Raw genomic sequence first — 16,346 nt, forward strand, 5'->3', positions numbered from 1 at the left:
ATACATGTTATCGTGTTGTAAATGTGTAAGTCTACTAATTAATGTTATAAGTGAAACAATGAAAATCGTGATTTATGAATTGTTTCGTAATATGCAACTTTTTTGTAATTTTTTTGTAATTGTGTGAATTATTCAAAATAACTTTATTGCTATCTTTTCATGTATCGCTACATAACAATGTGGAAACTGTTTTTCTGAATAATGGGAATCATGTCGCTACAATGAATGTATCTGTGACTCTGTTCAATATGCATAACATTTGATTACATGATGCGCTTGCAATATGATGTTTGAAGCTGCCAATTTGATTTAGGGTAACGACGAAGTCTAAATTATGCTTGTGAAGCTGTTCGACATCTTGGCACACAATTATTGAATTAATATTCTCTTTATATTTATTTTTATTATTTTTGAAAAATCTCGTTAATTCTAACATTTATTCTTTCGGTGGTGGGATTAATACCTGTTTGGTGTTAATTGTTTAAGCTAACTCTTGATTTGTTTATATCCCAACCTGTTCCTACCCGATCCAATATGGCGCTGGGGATTTGTTAGGCCTTAGATGAAGTCCTTTTTTCATCACTCTTAGCCGTTTTTTAAGGTACGACGCCGGCGACTCGGTGTAATGACGCTGCCAGTCGGTAATTAATTTGCTGTGCTGCACGCTCTATCGGGTAAGCGGTTTTGATACTAGTCTAATGAATCTTGTAACATCTGCAGTTCTAGCTTTTTTGATATTTAATCTTCCTTGTAAAATATTAGGCGGTAACATTTGACTGCTGCAGGGTAAAGTAAGGTCCCGGTCTAAACTATCGCTTATATAGAATTTTTTGCCGCCCTTTCCCTTACCCCTTAAGATGCTGAGGCCTCTGTTATGACTTGCGCTTTTTAAAAAATACGATACCTTTGTAGATGATGAGGCTTTTTTGTTACGCCTCGTGCATAGTAGCTTTCTCTTCTCACGATGTCGGTGAAGTTATTCCCCTTTTGGCAATTAATACTTACTTATGCCTTTTAGATGACAAGGCTTTTTTGTCACTCCTCGTGTAAACTTGTTTTCCCTATCTCTATTTTTATCTGCCATATTTGTAAATATGATGCCGGTGAAGTTATCCCCCATATGGCAATTAATACTGATTTATCGTTTTCGTTATTCTTAAGCTTCCTACTTACGTGAAAACGTTGGATTGCTAATTGTTTTAGATATTAAAGGTGGACACTATCATAGTATACATATTATCTTTATAAGAAATATGTACATGTTGAAATACATTGTTGCTATCTGACAATTAATTATCACTATCCTTGCTTTTGCGGTTTAGCCTGGTAACTACACGGGCTTCATTTGAAGTGGTGTAATTCGATTTTTTGACCCCATGAGACTGTTAAGTGTCTAAATCTGCTTTGGTGGTTCGTTGCTGAATTCATTTAAGAGCAATACAGAAACCATTTGATACATATGTAAGTTTCCTTAAAGCTTGTACAGTGTTGAAACTCTGCCCTATATGTTTCTTTCTCCTTGTCTGCCACTTGTCTGGTTTTTGTACATGATTGTAATATGTTATATGTACCAGCTTACGATACTTAGCTATGGTGATATTTTGCACTAAATAAATTTTGCATTATTTTATATATTTTTCAATTAGGGTCTTTGATTCTATTTTCTTTGATTCTTTGGTATTCCAATGTGTGCATTGTTATACTTGTAAAACATTTTTGGTTCATTAATTGTTCTTATTTACTGCGAAATTGTATACTCTGAACCCCTGTTTGGAATAATCACTGTATGCCCCTGGTTCAGGTGGTTTGGGCTGCCCTTGTGGTGGTTAATGAGAAAGAAATAGGACATTTTGTCTACATTGTTTGTATATGGATTGAGGCCTGAAATGTCTGCAATGTTTCAGTTGAATATGATTTACTTGCAGAATAAGCTGATAGCTGAGATTCTACCGTACGCAAAGTACTGTGGAAATTAATTGGAAGTGAAACATAAAAAAACTAAAAAAGAAGGTAATTATTGCACAAAGGATGGCTATACAGAGAGGACATGATCAGCTGGTATTTGATAATCAGGTCCCTATCATGCAAAGTGTTAATGAATTTCAACAGCAGAGTTTACTGCAAGGTAGAGGTCGCAGTGTTCTGATTGATCCAAGAACAGGTTATGATGTGCTGTCATTGAAGAAAACAAATCCTTGACATGTTTGTGGCAAGTTGGGGCATTGGGAGCATGAATTATGGTTTAATTTTAATAAAAGTGGAAATAAGGTTCAGTATGGAGAGTATGCACAGTCCCAGGGAAATAACATGGTTCAGACTCAACAGACAGAAAGAATACAACATCCGAATGTACCTGAAGCTCAGCCAATGCAAGTGCCCAAGTCACAATGCCACAACAGAATGTACAAATGCAGACTACAATACAAATCAGGCTCACCATCTAACTAAAATTTCCTCAGACCACGCCAAAAACCTCTGCATCATACTTGACTCATCCCTCACCATGAACCGACAGGTCAATAACGCCACCTCCAGCTGCTTCAACACCCTCTGAATAGTCCGCAAGACCTTCAAGTGGATCCTCCCTGAGTCAAGGAAGACGGTCACCCACGCACTCATCACCAGCAGACTTGACTATGGAAACGCGCTCTACGCTGGCATAAACATGTCCTCACTCTGCAAACTCCAGATGATCCAGAACACCGCCGCCAGACTCGTCCTTGGCAACCCCCGGCATGAATACATCAGCCAACACCTACAAAGGCTCCACTGGCTCCCCTTGGAGAAAAGAGTCACCTTCAAAATCCTCAACCATGCTTCCAAAAAAAGTAACCTCCAATCTTCCAACCTCGCACTGGCCAAAACCCCACACATCCACAGCACCAGAGCAGGCAGAATATCCTTCTCCCACATCGCAGCCAAAACATGGAGCGCACTCCCGGCAGACATCAGGCACGCCCCCTACCTGAACACCTTCAGGAAGACACTAAAGACCTGACTCTTCAGCTGAACGGATCTGCTGACCTTCCCCAGCGCCTTGAGACCCTCACGGGTGAGTAGCGCGCTTTACAAAACCCTGATTGATTGATTGATTTGTGAATCAGGGTACATCCTAAAAATATTCTTTGATTCAGAAAGATGATTTAGACTCAGGCCTGTTGCAATGACAAGGCCTGAGAGGAGAGGAGAGGAGGATTGCATGCTTGGCACAGCCTTAGAGGTAGACCAAAGTGGTCCATAAGTGGATGGCAAGGGAAATGGGAATCCTGTCTCATTCCTTGTCAACACTAATGCTACCTGCTCTACTGTGAGAGTAGCAGAGGTTCCTAACCTACCCCCCTTGGTAGAAAGAATCCAAGTTGTAGGAGTAACATATAAACAAGTTTCTACCCCAGTTTCCCAAGTGGAACCTGTCAAAATAGGGTCTTCTGAGGATCAACATCGTTTTGTGGTGTGCGATTTAAGTTAAGTGAATCTACTTGGACGAAACCTTTTATGCAAGCCAAATTTGTCAATTTATTGTATTCCAAATGGCATGGAGTTCCATACAAACGATGAAGACATTGTCTTCAACCTTTCTAAACAAAGATCTGATATTGGAATGCATCCATTATTGACCAAAGATGACTTGCCCATTGAATTGGGAGATTCAGTGTTACCTGAAGTCTGGGACTTTACAGGTAAAGATATTGGTCTCATCAAAGGTATTGAACCAATTTGCATTATTGTGAAACCAAAAATTGAGTTACTGTGAATCCCACAATACAATTTGACCCCCGATACAATTCCTGGGATTACTCCTGTGGTTAACTCAATGATTGAACAGGGCATATTGAGAGAAATGATGGGAAGTCCATGTAACTCACCCATCATGGGTTTACAGAAGACCAATGGAAAAGAACTGCATCGTACAAGATTAGAAGAAGGTACATTTAATTGTTGTTCCAAGTTGTCCTGTGGTACTGAATCTAGCTGTGATACTATTTCAGAGTCCATGTGAGGCTGAGTGGTTCTCTGTCTTTGACCTATGCCAAGCCTTCAGTTCTATTCTGTTGCATGAGGATAGTCAGTTTCTTTATGCTTTCCATCTCGGCAATCATGTTTTGGCATGGTGCTGAATCCCACAAGGGAAAATGGACAGTGCTTCAATCTTCAACCAGATACTTGAACGGAGATTAAAGTCCCTAGTGATGCCACATCACTCGATTTTGGTACAATATATTGAGGAACTATTGGTGGCATCAAATATGCAAGAGACTTGCAAGAATTATAATATTGCACTACTGAACCATTTAGCTGAGATTGGGCATTAAATCTCCCGAGCAAGTTACAGTTTTGCAAGAAAGAGGTCCTGATCTAGGACATCATAGGAGCAAGAAAAGTGTAGCAAAAAAATAATCTCAGCCATTCTTAAAATGAATCCACCAACTACTCCAAATGAAGTCTGCATGTTCTTGGGAATGGTAAGTTATTGTTGACAGTGGATTCCCAACTTTTTCCTGCCAGCCAAGCCTCTCCAGAAGTTAACACACAAAAATGTGTCCGATCCGGCGCCATGGGATGACAACTGTATGCGTGCATTTACAGAGTTGAGATTCTGTTGCACCCCAGCTCTGGGAATGCCTGTTTATCATCAAAGCTTAATACTGTTTTGCAGTGAGAGAGAGGGCTGTGCTATTTTAGTGCTAACACAGATGCATGGTTGTGCACGAAGACCGGTGGCCTATTTTTCAGCCACACTTGATTCTGTGGCCACCACTTTGCCTGGATGTTTGAAAGCGATTGCATCTGCATGCTTGAGTATTGAGCAATGTGAAAGCAAAATTATGGGTCATCCCCTGACTGTGTTTGTACCCTATTTAGTTGAGATGGTGTTAACATGTACTTGACTGCAACACCTTACCAATAGTAGGCTTACCCAGTACAAGCAAATCATTCTGGGAGCCTAAAACCTCACCCTTAGAAGGAGCACTGCTATGAATTCTGCACCCTTATTGCCACTTCCTGGAAATGAGAATATGACTGATGAAGTGGAACATGATTGCATTGAAGTAGCTGAGCTGTGTACTAAACCAAGTCCAGATATACAAGATGTGCCACTGCCCGAATCATATTATGTGCTGTTTGTTGATGGTTCTTGTTTGCAAGATCATGAAGGAAATCTGAAAGCTGCCTATGCTATTTGTAAAGTTGCAGGTGTGATTGAAGCTTTTTGACTTAAATAAGTTTTTTTGCACAAGTGGCTGAATTGGTTGCTTTGAGGAGGGATTGCTGCATCTCAGCTAAGAGTGACAATTTTCACTGACAGTCAGTACGGATTTGGCATTGTACATGACTTTATGCAATTGTAGTCTCATTGTGGGTTGATGACTTCCTCTAGCTTATCAGTATGTAATGGTGAAAGTGTGAGGAACCTAGTGTCACTGCGATTGCCCATCCAAATTGCAGTGGTGAAGTGTACTGCCCAGGGAAGAGGTGTGGCGCTGTGGCCAGGGCAACTGACTCTGGAATCTGGGGTTCATGGTTCGATCCCCGGCGCCGGCGGCAGATTAGCCCAGCACCATGTGACTTTGGACAATCGCTTGCTTAATCTTCCCAGACGGCCCCCAGCGCCTAGAGACCCTTACGGGTGATTGTTCGCGCTTTATAAATGTGGATTATTATATGCAGGGCACAGGCTATGTAACTGTTGGCAATCGTTACATTGCCAAAACAGCTAGATACTGTGCATTAAATGCCTGTTCCTTTAATTGGGATCCAATTAATGAATCAACAGATGTCTCAAATTGCAATCTGTTATTAACTGCTGTAGTTACTTGGAAAGAAGGTAAGAGATTACAGAAAGAAGTAATAGAAGCTGAACAACAAGGTTGGGTTAGAGCAGGTTGTACTAAAAGAGATGAAGAAGAGATTTGGGTTTCAATGGATGGAACACAAGTGTTACCTGATAGTCTTTTAGCACCTATGGCTAGACATCGCTATGGTCGTAGGTAGTGAGGCCATGCTGTGTCTTTTCCAACAGTGTTGGTTTAATGCAATGTTCGGATTGATGGCTGAAAGTTTGTTCCACAGATGTGTGATATGCCAGCAGCAAAACCCAGGAAGATGAACGCCAGCAACAATGAGTCATATTGGGAAATCAGAAGGTCCTTTCAATAGGATGCAGCTAGACGTCATAGAGATGCCCACATGTAAAGGGCTGCAATATGTCCTGCTGATTGCATATTTTCAAGGTGGGTAGAAGCTTACCTTTCAAGGAGAAATGACAGTCTTACAGTGGCAAAGCTGTTGTTGAGAGACTTTATATCAAGAATCGGTTCCCCAACTTCTTTGGAGTCAGACATAGGAACTCATTTTAACAATGAGGTCCTGCATATGTTATGTGCAGCCTTACAAGTTGAGCAAAGGCTACACTACAGTTACCGCCCAGAGGCTTTCGTACTTGTGGAGCAAGTTAACAGCACATTGAAATCCGGATAGGCGAAGGTGTGTGCCGAGACACTGCTTATGTCCTTATCGCTCTCACCAATGTACGTGCGGGGCTCTCCTCGTTCACAGCTCGAAATCGATGATTTTGAGCTGTGAACGAGGAGAGCCCCGCACGTCATACCATAAAGCTGAGAAAGGCCTAATTTATGAAGGGCAGTCATCAAAGTAGTCGTTTTATGCAGAAGCTCTACATTGGTGAGAGCGAGAAGGACATAACCAGTGTTTCATCACAGCTATTTTTTAAAATTCATATAAAGGTGTCTGGTATGGAGTGCTTATCAGGCACACAGTGACGGTTTATAAGATTGATCACTACCAATATACATACTGTCTTGCAGATATCACATTTGGGAGTCTTTTAGTCATCGATGAATGCCAGTGATTAAGTGTAACTTACGGCATAAATTAAAATAACAATTGTGAGGAATCAATAGGATTGTACCCAGGAATATACATGTACATGTTTTTTAATAACAAAGAGAGCAATATGTTTGTCTTGAGAAAGATGGTATAAAATGAATTAACACCATCAAAACACGTTGACGCATAACCTGCACAATTCGTATTGCTGGCTGGATCAGTTGATACTAAACGGAAGTCAATGTACTGGGTCTCAGTTGACCTTTTTTCTACGAGTGTGCAACTTTGTATGACAAAATGTATTGTCTTTCTTATCTCTCTTTTAGCAATTGAGGAATTGGTGTTAGAAATATGTCTTTGATGTTTTTATGAATATAACGGGTGTTATTGAGTGTGAAATGTATTATTGTATTCAAATGTATTAATTGCTTTGGCAAGTTTGCTCTGTGTATGTATTGCTGCTTGCTTTTTTAACAAACATACCTAAAAGAGTAAAAGATTTGAAATAAACAATTGTACTAATTTCTACTCTTGACGTATTATGGATTTACTGTCTGGGCCTTGTTCATAGTCATATGTATGTGTCTGAGTGGAAGAATGATGAGTTGTAGGCATGAGTAGAGGTTTTGCCAGTATACGATATTAAAAACCGAAGAAAAAATCTTTCTTTTACTTGTTAATAGTACCCTATTCCATTGGCCAAACTAAGGGGTCCCTCTTTTAATTTTTTGATTCCATTCCCTTTCTGGTCCTGAAGATGCTCCACAGATCATTTTCCGACCACAGTGACACGATTTTACCTCATCCTACGCATATTGAGCTACTCAAGTACATCATACCCCCATAATAGCCTTAATCATCTGTCGTTTTTAGTTCTATCAGGGTAGTCCTTATATTAAAGAGTGATTTAATGTCCCTTAGACAGTTTTAATTCACTTTTTTTCAGAATCACTGGGACCCCACTTATTGGACACCCTCGCACTCATCTGATGTCATTAACTACAAAATGATCTCTGCAAAATTGATCCTTACCGGCCCAATGAGGAGCACCCGCCTGATGATGAAGCATGTCATCCCTAGGGGTGTGTGAAGGCAACAACAGACAATCTTGAGGATTGCCCGTGGCTTCCTGTCCATAACCTAGTCTTCTTTTTCGATAGGAACAGTACCCCCCCTTGTTGAAATGATTAATAGCTATTCTCAGTTGATGCCCATAACATATTTGGCCAGCACACATGCGTTATATTTAAAACTAGAATTTTACAGTGCCACCTGAGTTCTACCCCGACCCTAGTGGAAAACTCAATATGGCAGTACCTTGGTCATAGAGGCTGCTGTTTTTTGGCTCCAGCACAGAAGATCTTTCTCACCTCATTTGCATTTGTCCTGCAATGGCCTCTGACAGGAATTGACAACTTAAACGTCCACTGAAAAATAAAGAGATCCGAGCATGCAGGCAGGCTGTTATAGCCTGCCTTCGAACTGATGACCCAATTTTGTATAGCCGATTTGCAAAATACATAATCAGATTCAAACAAAATATAAGTAAACTAGAAAATGTGTGGAGCATTGCCTGGTTTATATGAGAGAATAATATTTTGTGAGTTTTTCAGAGGCTAGGCTGCTTGCAGAGGAAAGGATTTATGATACATCCTCGGGCCAACTGGCGTCATTTGTTGCAACAAAACTATTTTGTGCAGTTGGCGTACTTATGCTGCTACTAATCCACTATTCACAGACTAAACACTTGGGGGCCATGTTGCTAATCTGGGAAAAGGACAAACACTACAACATCATGTTATCATGGTCATCCATAGCATGGCTGCACAAGAGAACTTTACAAAGGTGTTCGAAGCTGGTATACAGGTGCCCAGGATGCTATTAACTCACATAGCCAGATGGAACCAGGATGTTACCATACAGTCCAACCACTTTTCTCCATTTGACTTTAAAAGACCACTGTAGGAAGCTGGCTCTGTATATACTATTCCAAAATGAGGTATAGTGTGCACAGAGTCCACTGGAACCACAAAGGTAGGCAAAGGAAAATGTAGATAGCACCTTAATCTCTATTTGTGGTAGTGTGGGTGAGTAGTCAGGCTTTATCAGAGGGCAGTGTTAAGCATTTGTTGTACACACTCAGGTAGCAAATGATGTCACACACTCAAAGACTGAACTAAGACCAATTTGTTTGTATCAAACATATTATTTAGTTATTTTAATCCTTAGAACCAAGCCAAGCCTGGTGCAGGTAACTGAAATAATACTTTGCAAAATCTTATGCAATGATTTACAGTTGTATGCATGTTCAAATGCATTCGGTTGAATTTCAGGTAAGTCAACAGTTCGAAATTACTTTTCAGACTAATTTTGCTAATCAGTGTGATATGCCTAGATATCACACTAAGGCATCTCCTAGAAAAAAGGTAAGTAATTCCCTTTTAGCACATATGCAGGGCCTCATATATGAAAAGAGACGCATTGCTGCGTGAAAACAGAGATGCATCACTTTTCATTGTGCTCTCCTTGCGACATGCTGGATGCGTTATATTTACAGTATGACGCATCATGTCGCAAGGAATTACGGATAGTCAGTATTTCTGACGAATCTGTAGATGCAAAGAATGACGCATTGCTGGAGTGTGTCACAAAAGTGACGCAATTTCAGCAATGGGTCATTTAACATGGGCAAGTTCCATTTCAATGTGCCTGCATCAGTCTTACACCTGCTGTGAGGCAGGCGTAAGATATTGATGCATTTGCGTCCTAGAAGTGGTGCAGTGAAATCTCATAGATTTCACTGCGTTACTTCTATGAGGCTTACTTGCGTCAGAACGCCCACCCTGCATACATTGTACCTGGCACAGGTATAATGAGGCACAGGGGGTTACAAAGTGACGCATCTACCTAGATGGGTCACTTTGTAAATATGACGCAACGTGGTGCACTTTTTACGCCGCTGGTGCGTCACTAAAAGTGACGCACCAAAAGCGTAAAAGTGACGCAAGGGCTCATAAATAAGCCCCACTTATGGTGGATTTGAAGTTTGTAGAGTTGGGTTAGAGAATGACGTACCTCACAGGATTGGTTGATACAGAGGGGTGGAGCTTTGAGTTCGGACTTTTATTGGGAAACAGCAGCAATGTATTCAGTAACGGTTGTGTTGAGGGAATGAGATGTTGGGAAAAGGACACAATGTCATTACATGAGGAAGGTAGGAACGACATTTGGTAGCGTTTGGTTTATGAAGATACGTCGCTTTTGGGTGAATAGGGATGATTGGGGGATGGAGGCATACGGTCTTTATGTGGGCAGGCATTAAATGTTGGTGGAGATCTCTCTGGGCACATTTTGGTTACACAGAGATGAGTGGTTAGCGGGTTATTTGTTAAATTGGGCATGGTTGGTTTGTTGTAACTTTGAAATGAGCGCAGATAGATTTGGGAATGTAAATAATATCGTTGTTTTAACATTTGTAGTGAAACCCTTGAAGAAGGGCTAAATAACAGCCCGAAATGCATTGGGTAAAAAAGAGACCTGACATCAAGGATGGTTTACGTACACGTCACGCTTCAGAAAAATGCCCGGGTGGGCATATCGGTTGCAGTTGAAACGGTTGTATACTAAACAGAGCCTCACATGTGACAAGAGCAAGAGTTTGTGAAGAAAATCATATTTGGAATAAAATTGGATAAAATTTGGACAAGCTGTAAAGTATGGTGTAAGTTATCACTGAATTGCTGCGTGTCCGTTGGGAGTGTAACTTCGCTCCACTTTTTGATGGTTTCACAAGTTTGGTGGTACCTGGGCAGACCATATCATCAGGCAGCACGCGAAAGGATTACACTAGGAATGAACTGATAAAAATGGAAGAAACAGGTGTGCGTTTGGCTACCCTTCAAAATTGAATCTATCATTACACTGCCAGTTGCACCCACGGATGACTGATAAATAAGTTCATAGGAGACTGTGACATGTGAGTTGGTTGGAACATTTACGCTTTTTCGGTAATGGGGTCCTTAGACTTTTAGTTAAAACCAAGATAGACATTTTCAGGATCGGACTATGTATGCTCAAAAATCGCGAAATCAGTTTAACATTTGGATGAAAGTGCATTTTTATATTGGACACCTTGCAAACCAAACTATTTTTTGCTATAATTGACGGGTATATCATTTGCGGAGGGCGGGGTAATTTTAGAGTATGGTCCGGAGAAGTTGGGTAAACGGGGAGTATTGTCTCCAACAGTTACTGATGGGATTTGAAGTTTGTAGGGTTGGGTTAGAGAACGACGTACCTCACGGGATTGGTTGATACAGAGGGGTGGAGCTTTGAGTTCGTACTTTCATTGGGAAACAGCAGCAATGTATTCAGTAACGGTTGTGCTGAGGGAATGAGATTTTGGGAAAAGGACACGATTTCATTACATGAGGAAGGCAGGAACGACATTTGGTAGCGTTAGGTTTATGGAGATACGTCACTTTTGGGTGAATAGGGAGGATTGGGGATGGAGGCATACAGGGTTTATGTGGGAAGGCATTGAATGTTGGGAGAGATCGCTCTGGGCACATTTTGATTATGCAGAGATGCGGGGTTAGCAGGAAAACATCAGTTATTTGTTAAATTGGGCATGGTTGGTTTGTTGTAACTTTTAAATGAGTGCAGATAGATTTGGGAATGTAAATTAATATTGTTGTTTTAATATTTGTATTGAACCCCTGAAGAAGGGCTAAATAACAGCCCGAAAAGCATTGGTCAAAAAATAGATCTGACATCGAGGATGGTTTACGTACACGTCATGCTTCAGAAAAAGCCCGGGATGGGCATATCGGTTGAAGTTGAAACAGTTGTATACTAAACAGAGCCTCACGTGACAGGAGCAAGAGTTTGTGAAGAAAACCATATTTGGAATAAAATTGGATTAAATTTGGACAAGCTGTAAAGTATGGTGTGAGTTAATCACGGAATTGCTGTGCGTCCGTTGGGAGTGTAACTTCGCACCACTTTTTGATGGTTTCACATAGGGATGTGTGCCATGTCGACTCTTCACTTTGTTCTGCACCAAAACACTCAGCCTGCAATGGCAGTGTATGTGTGTAAAGGTACAGGGCATCTGAGGGTGGCACAATAAGTTCTGCAGCCCTTAGCCTTCCCTAGCCACAGTGCCCTTGGTACCTATGGTAACATTTACATGGGACTGACCTGTTGCCAAAGAGAGCCAATTGGGTTTTGTCTTAATGCAGTCTTAGGGAAAGAACATAGGCCCTGGGTACCTGTTTGACAGGAACCCAGGACACACTTAGTCAAAGTACATCAGCAGTTTGGCAAAAAGTGGGGGCAACCATGGAAAAAGAGGGCACTTTCTTACTAACATGTTTTAAAGGCAACTTGTAAAGTAAAGAACAAAAACACTGGGGCCAGGATGCTAGTCTGGGACAGGATTTATACCAAACTATTTGGCTATACTGGCCACATGCAGCTTGACTTCACAGGAGCAATTTGAAGGCTGCTGGTCCAAGCTGGTGTACAACATGCGCCCAGGACATTATTAATCCAACCAGCCAGCCGTAGCTGGCCGAGGCCAGCCCGCCAGCCTGGAAGAGGTTCTACATCATATCCACAGGCCACCCTACCTTTCAATTGACTGTAAAAGAGCATTCCTGAAGCTGGTGTATCTGGGACTCTGTGCACATGATGTGCTAACCTTTTTTGCTTTGTATCTAGAAACAGTTTGTCGTCCTTTATATCGATAACATCGTTTATGTTGTCTTTTTAATTTTAATGTCTGTAAATATATATTGCAAGTGATTTTATTAACTGATTCAAATAAAGATTACCATACCTTACCAATTATGCCACTCCCGTGGTCTTAGAACACAGCTTCTCAACCCAAAAGTCGAGCATCTTATTCTGAGAAGCAGGTATTCCTGAAAGGCATGATCTTTTGAAAGACGTCTCTTTGAGTCACAGGCAGAACACTTAGCACCTTTATTTGACTGTTTCAGCCTAATTTCTTTAATTAAAAGCCAAAATGCTGAGAATTCGAGTTCTGGGCTCTAGGACTGAGATCCAGGTCAGCTTCCCTGAGAGGCAAGATCTAATTAGCCTTAAAACAAAAGTGTCCTCCACATCGTAGGAGAAGCTGACTACTACTTGCTCTAAGAAGGTGGTAACATTAGCAGCATCTCATATGTCTTTGTGTAACTGGCAGTATAACAGAAATATTCCTAGTCACCATCAGACATCATGATCAGCAGCACACGTGAACGTGACAAAATGGCATTTCAGGATTGTTCATGTGCAGGAAGGGACACTTTCCCACCTATAAACAATCCTCCCCTGCACACAAACCATAGTGCAAGGGTACCTGCGTTGGCGCTACACTGCTAAGTGTCTCGGTGGCGCAACACCTCTTGTTCTTGGATTTTTGTTTAATACTTTTTGGGGGAATCACAGAGTAAGGCCAACAGCAGTATCATGAATGATGTAATCAGTAATGCGCCACCGAGACACCATTGGAGCCCAACACCGGTGGTTTCCAATTCATTTGAGGCAATACTGGATACAGAAAGTAAGTCGGCACATAATATGTTCTTTATTAAGCAACAAACGGTACATGCTTTTTGTAAACAGTGGCTTAATGTTCTGTCATATTTTACTTCATGCCTAGATTTTATGTGTAGCAGGATAGAGAGACCTCAACGATTCATGCTTCAGGCACGATCAAGTTGTATCATCTCTGGTGAGTGATCAAGATTACTCTGCCTTGAAAAATAATTTTCACTTTTTTCACTTTATAATACAGACCACAAGTTAGTAATGAAGAATACGACGAGCATTGATAAGGCTAGCATATGCACGTACATAAATCCGTATTTGTAAAGCGTAAACAACTCACCCTTACAGGTGTCAAGGTGCTGGGGGCTGTCGTGGAAATTAAGGGGCATATCAACAACAACCGGCGATAATTATCTCTAAGCGCACTTAGCGCTAGGATAATTATCGCCGGCTAGCGTGAATTTTTATCGCTGAGATAGCGTGCTATTAGCAGCGCTTATCTCAATAGCGATAAAAATCCTCACGCTAACAGGCTAACGTGAGATTATCGCTGGAAACCCAGCAATAATCTCACTTTACCTTGTTGATAGGGACTCACAAACTTAGCCATGATACCCTCCTTCCATAGGATATCATCGCTAAGTCAGAAAAATACCAGACGTAAAAAAGCAGCGTTAACCGCGGTTAGCGCTGCTTTTTTTGTCTCTAACGGGGTTAGCGACATTCTTGATAATAGGAGAAATGTCGCTTAGCGACATTTCTCCTATTATTTTACTCTGGAACGCCCCCTTTGCATCTCATTAGAGATGCAAGGGGAAGCGTAGAGTAAAAGGGTGCTAACATGCAAATTTGCATGTTAGCACCCTGTTGTTGATAGGGCGCTAGTTTTATCTCTCCTTTTTTGGCTTTTAAAGCCAAAAAAGCAGAGATAAAGCCCTTGTTGATATGCCCCTTAGTGAGCTATTGCCCAGTGTCACAAGGTGCTGAGCTGCCGCCAGGGATCAAACCGTGAACCCTGTCTCCGAAGTCAGCTGTCCTGGCCGCTGCACCACACCTCTCTACTAGCATATTGGAAATCATGCATGCAACAATAACACATATCTATGTGCTAGCAAAGAATTGCATGATTCTATGTATACTGCACCATACAAACCAGTAGACTTTCATATCTTCTTCTCTTTTGCATGAAAACATCAGTGCAATGTGGGTGGAATTAAATAAACTCAGTATTGTGGACTTTATATCACATATGGGATCCTGCATGCTCACTTAAGAGGCATTGTACAAAATAATTTAGCATGCCTGTCACTAATGTATTTTGAAAGCAAATTTAGACCTAAAATTCTAATTAGCTACAAAAGCTAATACATCCCCATTCACAATAGAGGTTGAAACACGTTGGCAAAAATCCTGGCGTCGAAGTTTGAGACCCTTCTCTTCATACAAAACAATGTATATCACCTGTGGATAATGAATAGTAATCGTAAAAAGAAATGATAGGTCAGGCAAAAAGAGAGAGGGAATCACAAGGACGTGTCTTCATCCCCAAACGGGGAATATGGCATACCATCACAACTTCATGGGATTCTGGATTTTGTTTCATGAATAGTTCCAAAAAGATGTCTTTTCTTTTTCTTGTTTTTCTTAAAGTGTCAATGTAGCACACTTTATTGTTTTTTGTTAGTTGAATTAAATGTTGTATATAGTGTTAATTGTTACATGTATTGCAGATGAAAAGACCAAAAAAGAATCAAATACGTTTGATAAAATAATTGCATAAAATAAAAGATGAGATTAACTCTCCAACACACTGGATTTATGTTGTTGTTGTGTTAAAATTGTGAATATATTAATGGCCATGTGGGGTATATAGTTTTGATCATCTTGAATGTAGCATCAGTTGTGACATGATAAATAGCATTACTGATTACATCATTCATGATACTGCTGTTGGCCTTACTCTGTGATTCCCCAAAAAAGTATTAAACAAAAATCCAAGAACAATAGGTGTATGGCCCCAGGCAGCAGGAGCTGCCAGCATTTGGAGGGCTGAGACTTCCATTCAGAGTGTCGCTTTACCAAAAATGAGTACTGCTGACTCTATGGATTGTTTAAAAACTTGAGAGAATGATAAGAAAATGCATTTTCTTTATGATGAAAAATGTTCACAAAGTGATTGAGAGGGATTGAATGAGTGAAAAAGTAAGTCAGTGACTCACACAGAGTGAGTGAAAGTGAAAGAGTGTCAGGGAGAGTGTGAGGGAGAGTGAGGGCATGAAAGGATGGCCGATAATGTGAGTTAGAAACTGAATAAGAGTTGGTCAGTAAAAGGTGAGCATGAGTGTGAGTAAATACAAGTAAGGTAGACACTGAGTGAATGTGTGAGTGAATACAAATGTTGGGGTACATGGGATGGGGAAGTTAGAGTAAAAGTGATGGTGAGACAGTGAGTTTAAGTGAAGGAGGGTGCAAGGGAGTGCGTGGGAGATACAACGTACACAATTGAGAAGTGAGTGAAAGCCAGAGTGTGTAAACGGTGATTGAAAGAGATTTAGAGAGCCATAAAAAGCATGGGAGTCAGTGAGTGAAATGAGTGAGTGAAGATGAAGGATAGCAAGTGAGCATGCACAGTTATGATTGAGTGAGTGAGTAAGTGACAATAAATGTCTGACATATCTTTTTCCTCTTTGAAAAAATACAAAATGCCCCCCATTACCTGGGAAAAAACTCCCAGTGTGTTAGGGTCATTATTACTTTGTTTCACAAAAATAAATTCCCTCTTTAGAAATGTGTTTATGTAACATAAAAAGTTTGGTGAGTCGCCAAATAAAAATCTGCCTCTAGAGGATCCCCATGCAACAACTTCATTGAAGGTATGGAGGTCTCTACCAGGCAGTTGCAGATCTCTAAATATGGTGAGTGGTGGTCCGCCACCATAG

At 40.8% G+C, this 16,346-nt stretch overlaps 1 long non-coding RNA gene across 1 annotated transcript in view; it reads left to right on the forward strand.

Annotated features, from left to right (window-relative positions):
* The first annotated feature begins 617 nt into the window (after positions 1–617).
* The window catches only part of LOC146799154 (uncharacterized), a 117,348-nt gene continuing 101,619 nt past the window's right edge, over positions 618–16,346 (forward strand). Inside the window, exons 1-2 of the long non-coding RNA XR_014969240.1 lie at positions 618–674; positions 13,520–13,591. This is a non-coding gene — a long non-coding RNA (uncharacterized LOC146799154). The remainder of the gene's footprint in view (positions 675–13,519; positions 13,592–16,346) is intronic.

This window comes from Triturus cristatus, chromosome 9 (genome assembly GCF_964204655.1).
Source record: "Triturus cristatus chromosome 9, aTriCri1.1, whole genome shotgun sequence".
NCBI lineage: Eukaryota > Metazoa > Chordata > Amphibia > Caudata > Salamandridae > Triturus > Triturus cristatus.